Source organism: Nothoprocta perdicaria, unplaced genomic scaffold (assembly GCF_003342845.1).
Source record: "Nothoprocta perdicaria isolate Ctin4 unplaced genomic scaffold, notPer1 scaffold_18, whole genome shotgun sequence".
In the NCBI taxonomy this organism is placed as follows: Eukaryota; Metazoa; Chordata; class Aves; order Tinamiformes; family Tinamidae; genus Nothoprocta; species Nothoprocta perdicaria.
In genome coordinates this window covers 2,740,407-2,761,690 of record NW_020454982.1, presented here as the reverse complement: position 1 = coordinate 2,761,690, position 21,284 = coordinate 2,740,407, and the positions used below count along the sequence as shown (strand labels likewise).

Sequence of the window (21,284 nt, the reverse complement as noted above, 5' to 3'; positions counted from 1 at the left end):
TTGGGAGCACATACTCCTAGTTTTGATTGTGTAATTATGCTGAAATCATGCTAATACAGTCTTCAGGTAACTAAGACAGCATAGTGTGAAAACTGTATGAAATACCTTTCATGTAAGCCTGTTCTTGAACAAAAGTTCCATATGGTTAGGAGCATTTTCTCTGCCCTAAGAGCTCACACTTTTTCTTTCCCTTTTACTTTGCTAACAGGGAGCACCTGGCTAGTGCTTTACGGTAGAAGATACCAGTTCCATATGAACCCCAGTGCTGCCAGGTCTCCACTCAGCTTGCACAGCTCAGTGAGGGCACAGCTGCTGTTGCTCTTTGAAACTGTGCATGCAGAAATACTCATTTAGGTAAGTGCTTCCTGACACCTATTTTAAGGGTTGTTACAGCCTTCTGGTTGAAATAGCTTTGTTTTATCAGGGCTCCTGAAACCAGTTTTAGCACAAATAAGGTAAATGTATACAAGAGTGCTTGTGAATCGAATGTGGAAGTGCTTTAAAAAATCTCTAAATAATCAGAATAGGAAAGGAAGCTTTGCTTAATCACATCACCCCCCACACAGAAAACTTCTTCATATATGCCTGTGAAGCTGAGTAGTGGGTCAGAGTTAAAGATCTAAATTGTTATGTATCCTATAGCATGTTGGTGTTTTACTTGCTGAAGAGACTTTTACCTAGTCAGTTTTTGGATCTGATTTTGCCAATGGATTAGTCTAAGGCTCCATTCAGGTTCTGAACTAGCCCCTTCTGCTCCCAAGACCTCTGCACTCTTTAGTTTTCTGTGGGTGTTTCTACCATTATAAATACAGGTGTTGCTTGGCCTGGGCAGTTAGGAAGGCCGCCTGCCCATGCAGTGAGGGGAGCAGGGTAACAGTGATTCCAGCACTCCACCATACTTGTCCTCAGGCCAAAATGCTCTTCTCTGCTCAGTTGTTGTTTGTTCACATAGCAGACTGATGCTTTTTATCATGAGGATTAATATATGCAGATTGCTGGTTCCTATTTGAAATGAAAAACAATGGTAATCAAATCCTGGGGGGAGATAATGGTTTTGGTGGCAATTGCCCCAAGCCTTCAGTTTGAGGGACACTACAAACAAAAAAAGCTTTTTATTTTAATAACTGGAACTGTAACTCTAATAAGCTTTGTCTTTAGTCATTTGTGAAGGGTTCTGTTGTGTTGTGGACATGTTTCTCTATACAGGGATATTTGTTCAGGTTAAGCGTAATTAAGAAAGAAATGAAGCAAGAGTTATTTGGAGGGCTGTAGGGTAACAGTGTATCCTGATTCATTTTAAAGTATCTACACTTGGTAGAATGAGACTTGCAATCACTCCAGAGGGAAAAAAAAAAATCCTTAGAGAGTTAAGTGAGAATGATAAGGATGATGCCAATGACTTATTGTCAATACTAAATGGCTCATGACAGTCTTGTCCATAGAAATGGATCAAAAGGACAGGACTAAAATTTTGACAAAGTATTGACACAAAATATTAATTTGTAGTATTTCCTAATCTACCTTATTTGTTGTTCCTTTATCTATTTTTAAACACTTAACCTTTATTTTACGTAAAATCCATCAGATATTAGGAAAGTTGCTTCTCAGCTGGAACCATGCAATTTGTACTAGACACAGAAAGTAATAAATATTACTATAAATAACACTTGCATTCATAACTGTCTTCATGGCCCCATATATATTTCTGTGCAAGACTTTCATATCTTGGCTCATTTAATGTTTTTTTAATGCACCTCTCTTTTTTTCCCAGGTGAAGGCTTGTACTCTACTGTGCAATCTGCATCTTACCTCCTTATCTTCCTAGAAGGGCTTAGATGCCTTTTTACTATCCATGAGGAGTCAGAAGGAGCTAGGAGGTTAGAGGTTAGGATATGATGTTCCAGTCTGTATGCTTATATCTGGTGATGTTGCTTCCATCTACCTTACTGTCCTCACTCCTGATTACCATTTAGTTTTGGAAATTGTTATCCTTACCCATCAATTTAAACGTCACATTTATGAGAAGAGCTATAATCTTTCCATACCTGAAATAACTTAAATGCCTATGTAGAAATTAATGCCATTTAAGTATTTGTGTTCCTATCTTTTTTTTTTTTTTTCAAAACACAAAATGCTGTGTTTCTGTAAGCAACCAGAAAGAAACACTTGCCTTTTGTTTGTGTTGGTTGGTTGGTTGTTTTTTTTCAGTCCCAAAACTGAGTATAGTAATTTGGTGAATAATTGATCATCTTTGTCACTTCTACATAATCTTCAGCAGAATTGTTGATCTCTAATTTCAGGAATAAATATTTCTACAGAATTAATTCTTTTGAAACAAACTTTGCAATTATTATATATATAAAAAAAAAAATCCTCTTCAGATGGTCTCCCAGCTCTGATCTGTTATTAGCTATCTCCAGTGCTAATTGGTTTTTCAGGAAACCATAATTCAGCTAACCCAGGGCCTCATTCTAAAGCTTGTAGGGAGTTTCTCCCAAGCCTGATAGCTACCACCAGTTTCATTAGGATTTGACATGATTCAATGTTTTCCAGAGACTCTCAAGAGTCATCCTTCATTTGTGTTGATGCCATATTAAAGTAAGTATAAGAATTGTGTTTCAAGCTTGTATAAATATGTGAGAAGTGTCAGTAATAAATAGTCCTAATTAGTAGATGGAAATAAAGTATTTTAATCTAAACTACATGAGCACAAGAAACAGATGGTCTTAAGCACAAATAATTTGCTTTTTTAAATAAGCTGTGTTTTTACTTTTTAGTATTTTTCAGTGCAAATGTTCTGCTTTTTTATTTGCCAAAATATTTTCAGTGAATTGCAAGCTACTTGGGAATGTTGCTGAAATTCTCCAAAATGAGAAAGGAAAAAAATAATAAAATAAATGTGTGGCTCTTGATAACTGTATTAATCCATTTTTAATTGTCTCTCCGAGTCAAGGAAGTGAAAACCAGGGTTCACTTCCTTCCTCTGCTCCTTGAGGGAGTGTGAACTTTCATATGTGTAAAGAAGTTTAGCCCTTGTGAACCAAATAAAAATATTCTTAAACAGATCAACTTGTACTCCATTAAGAACAAGCACTTCTACACTGTATCTGCAAATCAAATCTGTGGTCTTGTTCAGTTAGTCCAGTGTTGCCAGAATGTGTTGGACTGTCGTGCATTTGCTATATAATGCTGTGTCCTCCTAAAGTAAGTCATATGGTTAGGAGAACACCAGACAGATTTTGTGCATAATTGAACCACACAATATGCCTACAGAAAAACTGTGGGATTTTTGTTTGTTTGTTTTGTTATTATTATTCTTGTGTAGAAATTGTGCAGCCAGGATTTACAGTCCATTCATGTGCACACGCAGTCAGATGCATCTCAGGAAAGCTGGGTTCCCTGTGCCCGCACAGCTTACCGCTGTAATGAGCCTTCAGCTGGGCAATAAGCATCTTTTTGGGCTGAGTCTGTCCGAGTCTAACCTCTGTGGTAGTCCAAAGTAAGCCCTGATATGTCCAAGAGTAAGTCCCGTCTCCCTGCATTCTGCATTTGTTGGGAGGTTCATAATTGTCCATCCTACAGTTGAGTCAAGGGGTTGAGTAGAGAGGGATGCAATTTGGGCACCAGTCCCTCAGCCCCAAAGAGTGGCTGCCCTCATCCTCTCTAGCAGTGACTGATGTTGGGGAGGTGGGCAGGGAGGGTTGCTGCTGTTCTATTGTTTTTGTTTTTAATTCTGAATTCCCACAAATAACTTTTAGTATTCACTGAAAAGCTATTGATCTTTCTTCCCCAAGTCCTCAAACTCCCTATAAATCAGCACCTCTCATTGAGTAAAGCACTAGAAAATAATAAGAAAGCCTGGATTCAACAGCTTCTCTGAGAGGACAGTAGACCCCTTACCAGTGACCACTGCTGTTGATATAATGCCTCATCAATACTTCAGTCTGTAGACAAGTTTCCTGATTTGATTAGAAATGTTATTAGGTGAAAGATTCAATTTTGTCTTATTCTTCCACTCAAAACAGGGTGAACGGATATTCTTCACTGCTTGACTTTGAGCTCTTATCTGGCTGGTGAACGTCAAAGAACACCAAGAGCTTTTGTAAGTTTGCTACAAGAGTGAGCACCTGGGTGCTGTTGTGGGTATATAAGCACTTGGTGGAAGAGAGGGGCATATTTACAGTTCCCTTTAGGCTTGTAGGTGCTGACATTAGAATCTGAGCTGCTTGTTCACTGCTTCTGGAGTCCGCGCTGCCTCAGAAGAGGACTGAGCTGCTGCCTTCATAGCTGCCTTGGACGTGTACAGGGGGCTGGTGAGAGAGCTCCCTTCCTCTCATCTCCTTGTTTTTTCTAGGAAGCCTTATTCTTTTCAGATCTGCTCTCTGGCTGACTGTTCTGACTTCAGATACCTCAATTTGCTCACTGAATGGCCTTGTTTTAAGGTTATGTCCTTGTGACAGCCTCTTAGGACTCCCTATACAGCTTTTATGCTTGCTCTGGGAAATAAGCATATCTTAGCCGGCCCAGAAGTACTGCTTTTACCCCTCTTCTCCTTATCCCTTGTTTTTCAGTCTAGTCTCACCCCAGATTAACAGACTGGTAAATGGTTTGTTTGATTAAATGTATATTTGGGCATTCAGTTTTGTGGTCAACCTTATACAAAATGATTATTTATGCTTAAAGATTCTTCTTATAAGGAAAAGTGCATTTACATCAGTCTGACCCAGCTCTCTCTGCCTGTTCTCTTCATGGTTTTCAGATTCTGAACCCATTTCTGCTGGGTGGTTTATATTAATACATTGCTTGCTGATCAACAGGGCTGACAGAGAAAAATCAAAGCAAATGTCAGAAAACAGTAGCACAATTCTGTTCCCAGCTGGAGAACCCTTCTTCTCTCTTGTCAGAGTTAGACACGATATGGGTCACAGAAAACTCGCTATACTGACAGTTGTTACTTTTGGGATTAGATCGATATTTGTCTGTTTCCAGGAATTAGTAGAACAACTGCCTGCAGGAATATATTTTAAAGGTGATTTCTGATCAATGCAGAATGCTCCTGAATTTAATTCTGCCATTCAAGACACCATTTACTTTTCTAATACTTAAAGCCATATGCACTGCTCACACAAAATCCTGCAGGTAAAGATAAAACAGAAGAATACAAGTTAAAGGATTAGACGTAATATGGATTGTGAAGTCTTATGTAAAACAGAAAATCATATTTTTGAGAGATGTTTTTCAAAGAAAATTTGCACTTGGCAGGGCATTTAAGTTACCTGTCATTTACACCTTGAAGATCAGCAGAGAAAACCTAATAACGCTTACACTCTTAAGAATGATTGTCTTTGTAAAGCACATATCTTTGCAGAATTATACAAGGAAAAAGATGTCAGGTTTGTCATTTCAAATAGCATTTTTATAAAGTGCAACTGGCTTAATTTCAAAGAACCAAATAGCATGTTTTCTTCTATTTCTAAATTGTTTGTTGCTGCACTCTTCAGAAGACCCAGTGGGCTGTAAAATATTCTAGTACTGTTCCTTAGTAAATATTAATTTTTTAAAAATCTGTGTTAAGAATACTGTAAGAATAAGGCCAGTGTAAATGGATATTGTTGTTCTGTCTTGGGGTATGATGGCTGACTGTTCTATACTGGTTTCTGATTCAAATCACAGCACATAGGATGTGAAAATGGAAGAGGACTTGGACTCAGTTCTTTGTTTTCCCTGGATCGTCTTCTCTATTTCCTATAATGACCCTCCATCTTAAAGAAGACTTACAATCTGTTCTTGAATGTTGTTATTTATGACCTGGTAAAGTAGGGACAGGGCTACAAGTTGCCTAGTAGTAATCTTCATTTATTCCCATTTCTGTTTTAAACTTTATTTTACATGAATTTGCCATAGCATTTCATTCCCTCTGTTTATATACTTCTCTTACTATACTTTCATAATTTCTTAGTACAACTATCTTGAATATTAGTCTCACATTCTTGAACTACTCAGTTTTATTGATTTCTTTTTCATACTGATTCACTATAGATGTTAGAGCTACCCTGAAGAGGCAAGCATAGGTAGAATAGTGTGGAACAAAGTGTATGGTCTAAATTGTCAAAGAGCAGGACATGAAAGAAAAGTGTACTGAAATTCTACTTTTCTCCTTTAAGTACTCGGCATGGCAGTGTATTGGAGATGTATCATTTCTAGCCTTAAGGAAAGCTGTTCTGGGTGTCAAAAAGCCTAGGCAGAATAGCACAATGTGGGTTAATTTAACTTACTGCTGGGCATTGCTGCCCAGCACAACTGAATAGATTTATTTCCTGCCAGTCTGCAACTCCAAAAACAAAATTGCCAAGTCACTCCCGCAGTAAATGGGTACTTTCCCTGCACAGTTTATGCAGTCATGTAGAACAACTGAGAGCCCAGGAACATAGAAACATCCAGGCTGAAATCTTTCCAAAGATGTAGGTGTCAGACTTCCAGGATGTCAGTAGAAAGTGGCTTTCCTAACAGAATAATCATGGCTGTATTTTTCCATATATGATACAAAAATATACTAGTAGGAGTCATAGCACAGTATGGCCAGACCTTGCAGTAAAGGAAGACCTGCAGTTTCTCACCAACATCTTTCTAGTCAAAAATAGATTTGATCGCTATGTCCCAGAGATCGAGATTTGCTTCACAGACAGATGGTGATCTGAAAACAGTGGTGCTGAGTGGAGAGATGCACAGAATTATCTGTGCTCTGAAAAGTTGCAGAGAAACCCATGACAATAAATCTATTCCACTTCAGTAATGAAAGCTGATTTCAGCCATATCTAAGGATGATTAACCAAATTTCACTTTCATGGCTTCTAGGAATGAAACTTTAGGATTGACAGCTCCTGTGCTACTGTTTCACTGCTTTCTACTTTTTTTTTTTTTTCCTTTTGATTAATGTATTTTATTTTTTTTAGCTATTAACTTTCTTTGCCGAATGGAAACATACAGAACCAACATTCTCCATCACAGAAACAGATACCCTGGCTGGAGATAATCTTTTAGAGAAGAACCATCTCTAAAGGTAGTAGAGCATCTGTTCTGAGAATTTTCTAGCCTAATAGAGAATGGGATCTATTTCAGCCCAGGGACAAACCTCTACATCACATGTTTGAAGAAATGACTCCAGAATATTTGCTACAACTGATCATTTACTGCTCTTTTCTCTCTCTCTCTCTGTCTTTTTTTTTTTTTTTTTCCTGTCTTAAACACTAGGTAACAAAATGCACTGGTAAATGGTCCTCTCTTGAACCAGGTTGTGCACAATGTCCCTTCAGAGTGCACTTAGCATCATGAACAGAGAAGGCAGGAAAAATGCATCTCGGTACTAGTTCTACAATGTCCTGAAGTTTAAATATAAAATTTATTTTCAAGAAGAAAAATGACTATCTCTAGTGGCCAGAAATTCAAACAGTGCAAGTCCAAATTAGAATCTGTTTTTATACTGTTACCCTAAGTATTGCCTATACAGAAAAATGCAGTGAAGGAGCAGAGTCTCCTTCCCTGCTCTTACGTTGCAGTAACAGAGTAGAATCTTTCCTTATCATCAACCATTCTACTGTTGCCTGGAAATGATTTTTCTTATGAATGATTGAATATTAGAACTATGTACATTCATTTCCCCATCCATAGTAGGTGACCACAGAGGGCAAAGGTGAATAAAAGGATTAAAAACAATAGAGCACAACTAATGTTGCATGCACTAATATTACATGCTTCATTGCGTCTTTGGTTATTCATTTACACTGGTCCTCTGGGACAAAATCAATGAGACATTTTGTTATGCTTCAGACTCATTGTAATTGTCTGTTTTGAAGCAACAGCAATGCTTTCCCCCTGCTTTTGTTAACCAAGCAATTTGCAGAAGTACCCAATTTTGAAGCAGCAGCCAGGAATAGACCCAGAAGCTTTTTAAAAATAATAATTTGAATGGTCTGGAAGCGGGGGAAATCCATCTGCCTCAAAACCCCATGTGTGTGCTGTGTTTGTAACATGGAATTCTCCCTGAAGGAGAATCGTAATGTAAAAAAATCCCCATAGCACTTAATTCAAACAAACTTCAACATTAAGCATTATTTATAATAGCAGTGTGACAACAAGGTGTCTTTGTATAATTAAAACAGCTCAGAAGATGTGTACAGCAAGACATCCCTCTGCCAATTAGCTGCTTGAGTGCTCACGTTTCCACATACAAATTCTGAATATAACTTTTCCAGTGAAAAGTAGCACTGTATGTGGCCTTCCCAAGGATGTGGCTATGCTGGTGCATGATTTCTGTCTTTCTGTCTTTCAACAGAGTGTTGCCTGTCTCTGAGTGTGCTTTCTGTAAATGCCCAAGTCATGAGGATACCCTCAATAAATAATTAATTCCTAAGATATTTATATCTGTATTAACAACCAGAAGCTCTGACAGCTTGCAAGGCAGTGGTTCCAAGCACAGTAAAAAATACTTAGCAATGAGCTCCTCCAGCGCTTGCATCAGATGTCAGAAGGCTTGAGGAGGGATGGCAGCACTGGTCTGCCCTGGGGATGTGGTGGCCAAGGGACATGCTGGAGATGTGGTTCCCCATGGGCAGCCAGGAGGCTGTGATCAGCTGGGGCAGAGCCAAGGCTTGAAACCCAGGCAGGGCTTTGCCCATGCTGAGCCCAAAATCCTGGGGCATGGAGCTAGGGAGAGACACCTTGGGTCTCTATCTGTGCAGTCTGTGAATCAAAACTCAAGACTAACTCCTCGCTAATTAGGAGATTATTCAGGAAGGGCTATAACTGAAGCATATTAAAAAAAAAAAAAAAAAGGCAGAAGTGTATTGTTAACATCCTTCTGTCATAGGAAGACCCTCTGGGGATGCTACTTGGCTGCTTGTAAGTGTATTTAACATAAAGCACAGATGATTGAAAAATGTAGCTTGTAGCTCCCTGGGGCAGCCTGCCATTCACTGGCATATAGGACAGTGAGCAGTGCTGGAAGGAGGCACTGCAGACAGCCCTATCCTTGATTGCTTTACCGGCAAGAAAGGACTTGTGCACACTCAGAATATGATTTGATGATTAGATCCTTTAGCACTTGTCAAAGCCACTTGTTTACAACTCTTATTAAATTATTTTGTATGCTCAGTACAAAATATTTATTTCTGAAGATTTGATAAGGTATATAAACCTGCATTGCATTTTTAGTGTGGAAACAGTGGTTATAAACGTGGAGACAGTGGAGCTCTGAGGCCAAATTCATTAGTGGCATTCCAATGAGTTCAGTGGGCTTATCCCGTGAATGAATTTTGCATGTATTCTGTAAAATAGGTAAGTATTTGACTAAAATTAGCCAAATCCTCCAGAGCCTAATGGAGTGCTTATGGGCTCTGGCAACTTAACCCAATGTTTAATTTGCACTAATCTAGCCAAGACTGCAGAAGCATGAAATACGCTCTACAGGGAGAGTGCTGCTCTTTGAAGTTAGTGGCTTAATTCCCATTGTCTCTGATGGGAGCAGGACGGGGCTTTATGTGGCATTTACTCCTGTTATTGTAGACAGACATCTTTTTACATACGAATTAATTTGGCCTGTGTTTGGGGAAATTCCAGTCTTCTGGTTTCACTATAATCTTGTTCACTTCCAGGAGAGCCTGCGTGGCTGTGCCTGTGAGCCCTGCCCATTCTCCCCGTGGGTACCACAGACCATGAGAACCTGCAGATTTCATCACTAATCCTCTATCAGGTAGATTCCTTTTTATTTTTTGGATGTGGGGGAGGATGAATTCTGAATGTAAGCAGTTCTAAGTGGATTTCTTTTATTGTTGTTGTTCATCAGCTCCTCTCCGGATGGCTCTTGCAGCTCTGTGGTGACTCGCCCCAGTGCCGGTGGCCCCTGCGGGGACATCAAGCCATGCTGTGTCCGTGGCCACCGCAGCCAGGTGAGGGGCTGCCACCCACACAGGAGGCTACAGCGCGGCTGTGGAGCGCACAGGGGTGCAGTTCTTCAGCCACATAAGTGACTGTTTCAGTTTATCCTTTTGACAAGAGCAGAGGTTTTCTATTTCATACAGTCACAAAAGGTGAGTGTGTAGTGTTTAGAGAGAAGGCAGCTCAAGCAGTGATCTGGGTGCAGAGAAATAGGGAAAAGGGAAAAAAAAAAAGAGTCTTTGAAATGATCCCACTTAACTGTCAAGTAACTATTATCATGACACAAACCCAAATTGATATGCTGCCTCCAAAACACTTTGATTCACTCCTGCAGCCAGGTGCTGAGAGTGACTGTAATAATATAGGGTGTTACAGCAGGGAATCACACAGGGGAGCAGACAGGCAAGACAGCAGTGAGAAAGCAAGGTTTCCGCTGCGCAGGAGAGGCAGAGGCTTCAAAGCGCCAGGAAATCCTTTCAAGGATGTTATTGTCAGAAGCCATTCAGGAGTTTACTCGTGATGCTCCCTGCTACTGTTCTCTCCCCAGCCGGGGAAAAAAAAATGAAAGAAAGAAGCTTTTGTCCTGGCAAGGCACTTCCTCCCCCAGAACTTCATCTCTTCCCCCCCAGAGGGGAGGTACAAGCTATACCTGAGGGATTTGTTTTTCCTTCCACTTGCTCACAGGCTTCCTGCTTTTGCACCTTGTGGTCATTGCTTCTTTGACATGAAAGTTCAAAGTGGCAGAGCCACTAGTCTCCTTTTACAAGTCCAGAGACACGTAGATAGTTTATATCAGGCCTAGGAAGCACCACACTCCTGTCCTTCTCCTCAATCTAGCTGAAACCTCTGGCATCCAGCAGAGCTGTTATAAAGCAGAGGAACTGCAGTTTCCTTTCTGCATCTTAGCTTCAATGCTCTTTCTGCCAAGCGATGCTGATGGCAACCTGCTAGCAAAGAAATGACTGCTGGCTTTAGATTGAGCTTCCCAAGCCTGCTACCTCAAGGCTACAATACAAATACCAGTCTCATCCATTACTCCAGGAGTTTCTGGCATTTACCCTCAGTTCTTATGCCACACCTGCTTTTTGTATGTTTAAGATACGCCCAAGGCAGCTGAAGCAAAATCAACATAGGAAAATCCTAGAGCTGCTTTCTTTCCTCCCTCTCATTGCTACCCTACTAGAGGACGCTTACTGCAGAAAAGGATGAGGCAAAAGCTCGTTTAGGCAGAGCTCGTGCACTGTGGGCAGACGATGGGAGGGATGTGACAGTGAAAATACTAATATATCCCCCCCGCCCCCCACACACTGTCTGACTGGAACACCCCCATCACATTGAGGAAATTGGTTTGTATTTGATTCTGCTGATGTAGCAAACCAAATCAGCAAGTCAGTTTATGGCAGAAGATGGGGGAAAAAAAATAAAAAGAACTGACCTGGTTTATTAATCCCAGAAGAGACAGGACTACCTTAACCAAACTCAGAGCCTCCAAAAATGCATCGATTTACTCCTTAAATCCTTGCCATGATTTTGATTCTCATTGCCTGGGTCTGGACATACTGTAAACTTGTATCACACTTAGATTCCTATACAGAATTTGCACATGAGAATGGACAGGATCCCAGGCTGCTCCTTTAAATCCTTACAGGTGATCTATATTTGAGACTAAATTTATGGCATGCAGTCAGTGTAGTCTGACTGATCATTTTTGTTACAATTGCTTATTCTGTTTCAGTTATTGTATTTCAAAGCATTTTAAGAGATGGAGACATTTATCAGAGTACCTTTGAGATGATTATGACTACAGGAGAAGCCCCTTAATTGGGAGATTGCATAAGATGATATTGTATCCTAAATGCAAAGGAACAAAAAGAACAGAAATAAAGGGAAAAACCTGCAAAATGAAAGTGTCATGAATAAAAAAAGGATCATCACTAGATTATAGTTGTATTTCATCTTAACCTTGCCTTCATTTAATCTTTTTTTGACATTTCTCCCATAAAACATTCAGGTTTGGGATTTTGCTGGCACTTTCTGCACATTTTTAACTAGATCTATGTAGAATTTTCTATAAAATCAGATCAACTTGCCATATCTGGTGTCTGCATGGAAGATCTGGGATTGCTACAGCCTCAGATCAACCCAATGAAAGACATTAAGGTTAAAAAGTCCTTCCTTCTTCCTCCTTCATTCTTAGCAAAACAAGTAAGTTACTTTTGAAAACTTAGTTTAAAAAACTCAAAACTTCAAAAATGAAACAAAATTTGAATCATGCTGACTAATTTTAATGAAAGTGTCACACTACTATGCACTTCTCAGCTTGGCAACAGTCTTAAATCTTCACGTTAATGCCCAGGTACTGAAAACATTTATCTCTACACACATGTGTAGCCTCAAATTAAAAATGCTGTCCCAAAATAGATTTCAAGGAAAGCATTCAAAATAATCCTTAATTCTGCTTGTGAAGGATAATCTGAGGTCTAGCAAAAGCCGTTTAGTTCTGCAGATGTGGGTCAATGGGACGGGACCATTGCTTCTCTCAGTGCTCATAGACACTAGGCTGCAAAACAATTTGTACTTGCTCGTCGCATACGCCCAAAGGGTCTTAGACTTAGACTTTGATTTTCTAAATCTGTATAAGAAGTGGAGAAAAACTACTTTCACCTTCATTGGCCCAAATTAATCCTTGTAGAGTCCCACGGAACCCTACCTCTCAGTGCAATGATTCCTGTGGGTGATGTTAGCAGGAAATTTATCTGCATCGTTTCTGCATTAAATGAACTGTTGGGTAATGGGTCACTCACTGTTCCAGGTGACCTTAGTTATTCTTTGGATGTTGCTGTAAAGCAGTTAGATTAAATAAAGCATGTTAGATTAAATAAAAGTGGCAGTCTCTGGTGCAGTTTGCGGAGCCATATTTGTTGTGACTAAGGGAGTGAGCAGTGAAGGGTAGGCTTTCCTCCTTTCAAATCATTTACTGCTGCAGACAGAACAAATGTTTCTGTGGATGAAAAGTACTATTTTTAACTTCAGGAGGAATAAGGTATTATGCCTTATTTTGAGAGTAGAGAAGAAAGAAATTGCGCCTAAGGAAATGGAGAATGTAGCTTCTAACAGCAGCAGAGGCAGAGATGCTGCAAGAGAGGGAAGTGCAGCCAAGCCTACCACTAAAATAGGTGCCGTGAAGCTACCTCACCTCCTGGGTACACTGCTGTGTGGTCAGGCAAATGGATTGTTATGAGTCTTGATGGAATATTCATGTACCTGGAAAATGATTTACTCTGTTAATTTTAAACCATTCTGAAATAAAGTAAGGAATATTCCTCCTATGCTATATCCTGTCACTAGAGAACTTGTACACATACAATCCACTGTCTTAACCATGGTGACATAGTGACTGGTCATGTTAGGGAGTGGAGCTCTGGTACCTTAATGACAGCAGGACTTATTAGTGATTAAGTTCTTTAATGTTCCTCTTGTTCTTATATGTACAAATTCAAGATAATATATACATTTATTGCAATGACTGCATCAAATATTCTAATTCTTTGTTCTTCTTTTTCCAAAAATAAGTATCGTTGAACTATCCATGTGCCTCTTTGTCCATCACACAAGATAATAGCCACAAAGCCACTCTGAAGATCTGCTAATTGATGTGAAAGTCTTGAAAGTTTGTGGGAGGTAAGACTGAGCAGATAAACTCTGGCATTAAGGACTGTTAAACTGCAAGTAGTATCTTGCAACTACTGGGAATTTGATAAATGCTTTTTAGCCTTAAATTACCTCTAATATTGCCATCATCCTTTACAGCTGCTGTTATGCAGAGATAATGAATTTCCAAATTCTGAATTTTGGTCATCTCTGTGGCACAGCTCTACATTTCAGTCATACACATGCTCCTGCAAAGTACAGTTTAAATCAGCACATAATTTTTTTCATTAAATTAGCTATTAGTTCAAATTAATGCTATATGATTTATGTGATCACTTACATGTGATTCATCAATGCAACTCAAATATTGCATTAAATGGTCACAGTCAGTTGTTCATAATCAGTCTAGGAAGTTTATGAAAAATAGCCTATGTAAAATTGTGTTAAAAAAAATCAAGTAATCATTTGGAAGTCACATACATCTGTTACTTAACCAAAAATCAGATTATTTAATTCACAAAAAATATCTGATGAATATTTGCAGCATGACTATTCTCAATCAGTATGAACAGAAATGTATGCTGAAGATATTTTAGAAGATGTGGAAACTCTCTAGCTGCTTTAGCTATTCTTAAATTATGCCAGGAAAAAAGTACTAGAATATGTGATTTTCTTCCAGAAGTTTACCTTAATCAGCTACTATTGTCTGAGTTTGTCACTGATTGTCACCAATATTGTCACTGCTTTTGTGTCACCAAGAGCCACAAGAAAGAAAGTTAGAGAGACACAGTCATAGACTGAAATCACTCCTTTTACTTTGTCAGTGTTGGCTATCGACGTGGGGGAAGAGTTTCACATCAATTAGCACTGCTCAGGATTTGGAAAACACTCTCCAGTTTCCACTTCAACAGCACTTGCATTCATGTTGCTTTTCCTGTCGTACTTAGTAAGGGTCATGGTAGTTTGCTTGAGTGAGTGTTTTGGCTGAGAAAAAAATATCACTTTATTTTGCTAGCAAAATCAGAGTTTTTTGCAACAGACGTTCAAAAGTTTTGGAAGAGAGAAGGATACTTTGACTTACTGAAACCTTTGAAGGTGTTGTATACATTAATTTTTTGGTGCTTAATTAATTTCTTTCTGTAAAAGTACGTAAGATAGTGGATATTTGGCTCTTCTAAGTCTACAGTTATGTAGTTCGTATTTATCGAGTTACAAATAAGTTATAGAGTCTTTTACTATTCCTCACATTCTACAGAAAAACAGTTGCTTATAAAAATCATGTAATCATATTGACATCAATTGCAATACTTCCCTAAAATTTTGCTTAAATCTTTTTTTTTATCTGAAATTTTATACTAAACTCTTTTGATTTATTGCTTAACCGAGAAAGGAATTTTAAAGATGTACCATGAGAATTCTAAGGTGAATTGTTTAGGAGCCTGCTGGAGTGCTTTAATTCAAATTAAGCTTTTCTGTATTTTCTATTTCATACTCTTCTCAAAAGGCACCTGTCAGAGCTGGAATAAAAGATGAATTCAATACTCTTGAAACTGAACAAGAGAGGATACTTGAGCTGTTCAGTATGTATAGTAATAAGTCAGTAGTTTAGGAGGAGCATGTGACATTTCTTAAATGATTGTATCAAACGTACATGTTCCAGAAAGATAAATACCTTGTTCAAGAATACTTAAATGCTGCTACTCAGTTCTTTGCCTGCCACTGGTGTCTTTAGCTCTTATTCTTTAAAACTCTTCACAAAGCTTTTCCGTTATTAGTTATGGTCATGATTCTGCAAGCCAAAACATTCTGATCAGTGAACTTTTTCAGAAAACTTTGGGGAAATCTGAATGTCCTTCACTAGATATTCTTCTTAATGCCCAGTGCTTTATAGATTTAGTATTAAGTGATCAAATAGCAGCCTAAAGCCATTCAAGTAATTGAATTCCATGATTTGAGACCAGGTGTACAAAGATGTTCAAACTAATTATTTAATAATTGAAAACAATAAACAGTATGGTTAAATCTGTTGCTGATTTTCTAATGTTTATTAATTTAGGCACCTGTGTCTTCTGCACCACTTTCAAAATTCTTACAAGGATATGCATAGCGTATAAGTTTACAGTGAATATGATTAACTCGATACACATTCTAGGCGCTTAAATGATTAGAAAAGCATTATTATTTTGTTATATAGATTTTGAACTTGTGAGTGTGCTTATTAAATACTTGTTTAAATTCGTACATAGACATCAAGGTTCAGAAATTTCATTAAAAAATTCCTCTCCCATTTTCCACTGATTATTTGACTTTTCCTGATGTAGGAGGAATTACATAAATGATTTCATTCAAAAACAGGCCAACATTCATAAAAAAAAATGAGATAAGTGAAAAATAACATCATCACCAGCACGCTTACAACCAGATCAATCATTTGACTTTTTACTAGTATAATTATACTTCATTCTATTATGTTTAGTACAAACTGCATAGAAGAACCACCTGGACACTCCTGACAAAATGGAGGTTAAAATTAATATGACAAATCATCTACTTGATCTATTCTAAATCAGACTATAACTTCTTTTTGAAGGGTTTTGTTTGGCAATGCAGGTATTAAACTTTTTGTGCTTCTTTCACCTACCTTTGTTTCAAAATATCTGTACTATTTTAATTACTTTCTGTACCTTCCAGGCAATTCCCATTATTTTATTTTGCTAATATACCTGCTTTAAGAAAGACAACCACAAGTGGGACACTTGGGAAAGGTTAAAGTGACAGTAAGATTAAACTTCTTGGTGTCTTTCCTTTTTCCATTATTTTTTCCTCCTCTCCCTTCACTGTTGCTAAGTAATAACTACTGGAAGGAATAAGTTTACAAGAGGGAATTGCCTGTTATTTTTATTTGGTCCCACAACTGCTAATTAACAGCAGATATGATAGGTCCTCCAAAGGTGTTAAAATCCAGCAAAACTGATTTTACTTTCTGTTCTCATTCTACAAGGAGAATTCTTACACTATATGTGAAATGAGCTACTTTAGCCTTAAAGTCATAGGCATGAAGTATGAATATAGCAGAATAACAACACAATTTAGCAGCATGAACAAAATAAATGGACAGTATTAACTGTATCATTCCAGCAGTCTACACAGCAGTCCTAATGCCTTAACAGAATGTGTGAAAGTAAATGAAATGGCAGCATGATTACACTGATTACAGTGGTTGCAAATATGTTCGGCTCCGTTCATGCTTCAGTGGGGCTGTAATTATACTTCAAAGCAATGCTGTGTGTGGGCTGCTCCCTTCTTAGGGCATCCCTGCTGCTTGTTGCCTGTTATTTTGTTCTTAGCATCGTAGGCCCGGCCCTGCCGGCGCTTACTCATAGGTGTAAGTGTCTGTGTTTGCTGGTGGATAAAATCACCTGTTGTGCCTTTCGGGAGTACCAGCCATCAGCCCTTTCAGTTCTCGTCTGCTGCTGCAGAACTGCCGTCAAATAATAGGTTTTGATATGATTTAATACAGTTTCTTATCTCCAGTAGAATACACCTATTGAGCTTTCCCTACATCAGCTGGTAGAGGGTGTAGGAAATATGGCTGCTCAATATCAAACAGCTCTCTTCTCCACCTTGCCCCTAGGTATTAGTGCTGAACAGAAGAAATCCAGACCTTTGTGATTTGTCTTTGATTAGTGCTGCCTCATGCTGCAAGCAGTACTTCAGGAAGAAAGATGAATTTGTTGCTGTTGTTCCTCATTTCCCATTGGCAACACATGGCGGCACCTAGACTAAAGCTGACCATTGTATTTCATTTTAGAAAAAGGTATAGAAAAAGGAAAATACATCTTGATATGTCTCCGCTTTGTCTATATTTCAAAGACACTGACATTTTACAGCAGCCTTTTTTTGCTTCAGATAATGATGTGGCAGCACCAAGGCAGAGTACAGTACAGAAGCACAATGTGGTAGTGTCTAGACTGGGGGTTACTGTCGAGTCCTCTAACTTCTCCTCTGTGCCCCTTGCTTTCCAACATAATTGCTGGCAATGGCAGGGTAATGTTCCCCTTGCTGTCTGGACTTTCTTTCTGTGACTCCTCACTGTGGCAGTCTATGATTTGTAGAAATCTCTCTGTAGCCCATAGCTAAACCCACAGCTAAGGTTTTCCGAGTGTGGGCTTCAAGTAAGTTTAGTTCAACCACACGCTCCAAATATACTGTAGAGCAAGCAGCCAAATCGGAGTCAGAACCAAAGAAACCACTCAGAACAAAAATGTATTTATTTGTTCCTGAGCCTCCTTGAAGCTGGAGTGCTCCTGGAAAATGGCTATGTACTTACTGCTGTGATAGAGAAAAGGAGGTTGGGAAGCCACAAAAACAATGGAGAATGAAATCAAGGACTGCCCAAGATCCCATTTGTGACCTTGGGCCTTTGCAGAGCTTGTTTGGGAGGAATCAGCAGACCAGGCAACGACTGCATCAGGTGCAGTTCGACCCTCACGATCCACGTCTGCGAGTTCCAGGAACCTCTGTAGGGTTTTACCCCCTACCCGTGGAGGCTTTGGCCCATTTTTGCAGGCGTTTGTGTGCACGCATTTTGCACAGAGCTGCTGCAGCTTGGGCAGCATCCTTAGGCAGCAGGCAATCGAGGTGAGCCAAAAGCAAATCTCCACCTCTCCGAGTCAAGAGGAGTGGAGCTAAATGTATCTTAACTCCAAGTTGCTCTTTGCTTGTCACACACAGTGATATATGAAGGTAATTGCTTCAGTGTGCACTTAATTACAGTATTGTAATTAGCAGGTTGCAAGAACAGATGCAGAGGGTCTTTGCATAGAGCAGACTCTGCTAGGCCATGAAAACATCTCAGAAAGAAAAGGGCAGAGCAATGTCATGCTGTAATGCAGCGCTTTGTACCTGGAAAGAGGGTTAATTAGCTGATTGCTCCACTCTTCTTGCTTTCTTAAGAAGGGTGCAGTGAAAAGGAGGACAGGGACCAATTTATCTCCATGGGTTTTCAAACCAGCAGGCAGCACCGAATTGTTATTCAGCCAGACCTGCAGTTCGACCTGGCTCCAGGCAGGGCTGGAGAGAGGCAGCGGGAGCCGCTTCCAGACATCCCTGTGCTCTGGAGCAGGAGCGGAGCTGGGCCGGCAGCGCTCCCATGGCAACGGGAGCTCCCCTTGCTCCGCGTGCTCTGCTCTGGACACCCGGATGCTTCTGGCTGGGCCTGTGTGCGGCACTCGGAGCCTCCGGCGCGTCCCGTGGGTGCTGCCCACCCAGGTCATTTTTCCAAGGATCTCTTGGTGCTCTGCCCAGCCGGAGGGTACCCGGTGCCGCAAGGTCTTGGCTGTGGGTAATTCTCGATGGCTCCGAGGGTCAGGCAGCTCAGAGCTGGGCAGGTACATGGTGTCCTGTCCTGCCTGATGACAAACAGGACAAGGACTTGGGAGCGGATTAGATGTGGTTTCAAGTCATTTAAGAAAATTATATTCTTGGTAGCCATGGGACAGAGAAGGCAGCAGTGCTCACTTTGCAAAGCACATCAAAGTTCAGTATTTTAGGGAGTGATTCTTTAAATAAACAGAGATCTAAACTAACCTTCTTCCTGTTTGGGAGCTTCACACCTTGTTGTGTTACCCAAATTATGTATTAGGTCCGAGAATTTGTATTGATTGAAGTTATCTGCCAAAAGGGATTAAAGTGCATAGCCTTTTTAATTGTGTTTGCAGAAGTCAGTACAAATTGCACATTTAATTATTATGTACTTAAAATCTGATAATCATAGAAAATCAAATACACAGCTTGGTTGATTCAGAAAGTATTTTAAATAGGGCACTATTAAATTATAGAGTTAAACATTATTAGATATATTTATTCATGAGCGATAATTTGATATGTAACAAAATAAGCCAATACATGGTGTAACCTCTTGCAGTCTAATTTTCATGGATGAGCTCTTGCATATTTAATATCCTTTGAGGATATATTTTAACCTAGACTAATTACTGCTTTCCTCTTATTTCTGTTCAGTTTGACATAGACATTTGGCTAAAATAATCTAATATTGTTATTACTGAACAAATTAAGTAAATCTAGCTTATTTAATTTAGACTCTTTATTTATACAGTAAATGGTCTAGTGTAGATTATGACAATGTGCATCACACACAAACAAAAATAGCTATGGATGAAAGAAGACTAACATTAAAATCATCCCTAGAAAGAAATTTTATTCACATTATATGATGAGCATCATCAAGAATATTTCCTACTGTATGAAAATGTCTTATAATACCTCTTTGTCAGATCAGCCTGGTACATCTATGAAGAGTAGTAAAATAAGAATTTAATGGTGATATAAGTTATTATTACATTAGTGAGACAATTGACCATAAAAATCTAACAGGATAGCTAGGCAGCTTATCTGGACCTTTCAAAAGAAAAATATCTTAGCAGGGAGATTTTTTTATTTTAGACTAGGTTATTTTATTAACTGAGAACTTTTATCTTGACTTCGATATACACATTAAATTTGTCTGAGAAAATTTTTAATGAGACATGTCTTAATTTTGTTTCTAATGCAGAGAATGGCATCTGTGAAAAACACCCTGGTAGGCCAGATTATGTGTTTGTATCGTTCTCTGTAGTGTCAGTGATGTCAGCTGGCTGAGAGAGATCAGCTTTGCTTCTGCTTGGTTCATCAGACCTTGCTATACTTTGTTCAGTTAATTGCTTTTATAACATATTGACATTTTAATAGATTTTTCTCTTACTAAATAACTTAACAAAAATAACTTAAAAGAATTTAAATTAAGGTAGCTATAATTTGTGTTTGATTTTATGGTTATGATGACTTACAATCTGAATGCTTTCTAAGAGAGTAATGCAGTTCAGTAGTTCATCTTTGTCTTGAATCAAACTTGCTTAGTAAAAGTCACAGTTCTCAATGCTTTTCGTGAATCTAAAATCAATTTTTTTTCCATGCTGGGTTGATTATGCAGTGATTATTTATTTATTTATTTATTTATTGCATTCAGATACTGTATATGTTTATCTACTTCAACCTTCTTCAGTCATGAATCAGCTAAACTTCAAAACATGAAAATCAAACTGAACTAGAAAGTAAAAACTTTCAAATAAAAAAGAATTGATGTTCTGGCTGCCTAAAAAATGTTCAGAAAAGTTCTGACGAGTTGTACCTTACTTGGGCTTGCTGATACCAAGGAAATTTTCGCTGTTTTAAGTGTAAAATCTAAATGAAGGAACCAATATTAGTTAGACAAGTACACGGTTTGACTTTGTGCCTGTATGTATCTCTTGACTAACTTCATTTACACTGATGAGTACTAAACTAGTTGAAAAGTGCTAAGAATCAGCCCTCTGAACTCTGTAAAACTTCAGTGATGATCTCATCACCAGCCATGATTTAGTAAATGTTAACAAAATGACTGATATTACTGTAGTATTTTAAACAATTGTGCTTTGACAGTAAAAATTACATGAAAGTAGATAGCTTCCTACTGAAATGAAACCAGATGAATTTGCGCAGCTCTAAAGGACCTGCACTTTATCTTTGGAGGTTTCAGAACAAAATGCTTGAGCAGTTCAGAGTCATATAGTAAAATGCAGGATGTAAAATATATTTCTATCATGGTATTCTTTCTATTAAAGCCTTTTTTTAGTTACACATTACCTGTTATCAGTCATTAT

At 38.7% G+C, this 21,284-nt stretch overlaps 1 long non-coding RNA gene across 1 annotated transcript; it reads left to right on the top strand.

Moving 5' to 3' along the window:
• The first annotated feature begins 2,551 nt into the window (after positions 1–2,551).
• Positions 2,552–4,614, top strand: LOC112945032. The gene is made up of 3 exons (XR_003248924.1): positions 2,552–2,598; positions 4,026–4,102; positions 4,194–4,614. It is a non-coding gene; the product is annotated as an uncharacterized LOC112945032 (long non-coding RNA).
• The last annotated feature ends 16,670 nt before the right edge of the window (positions 4,615–21,284 follow it).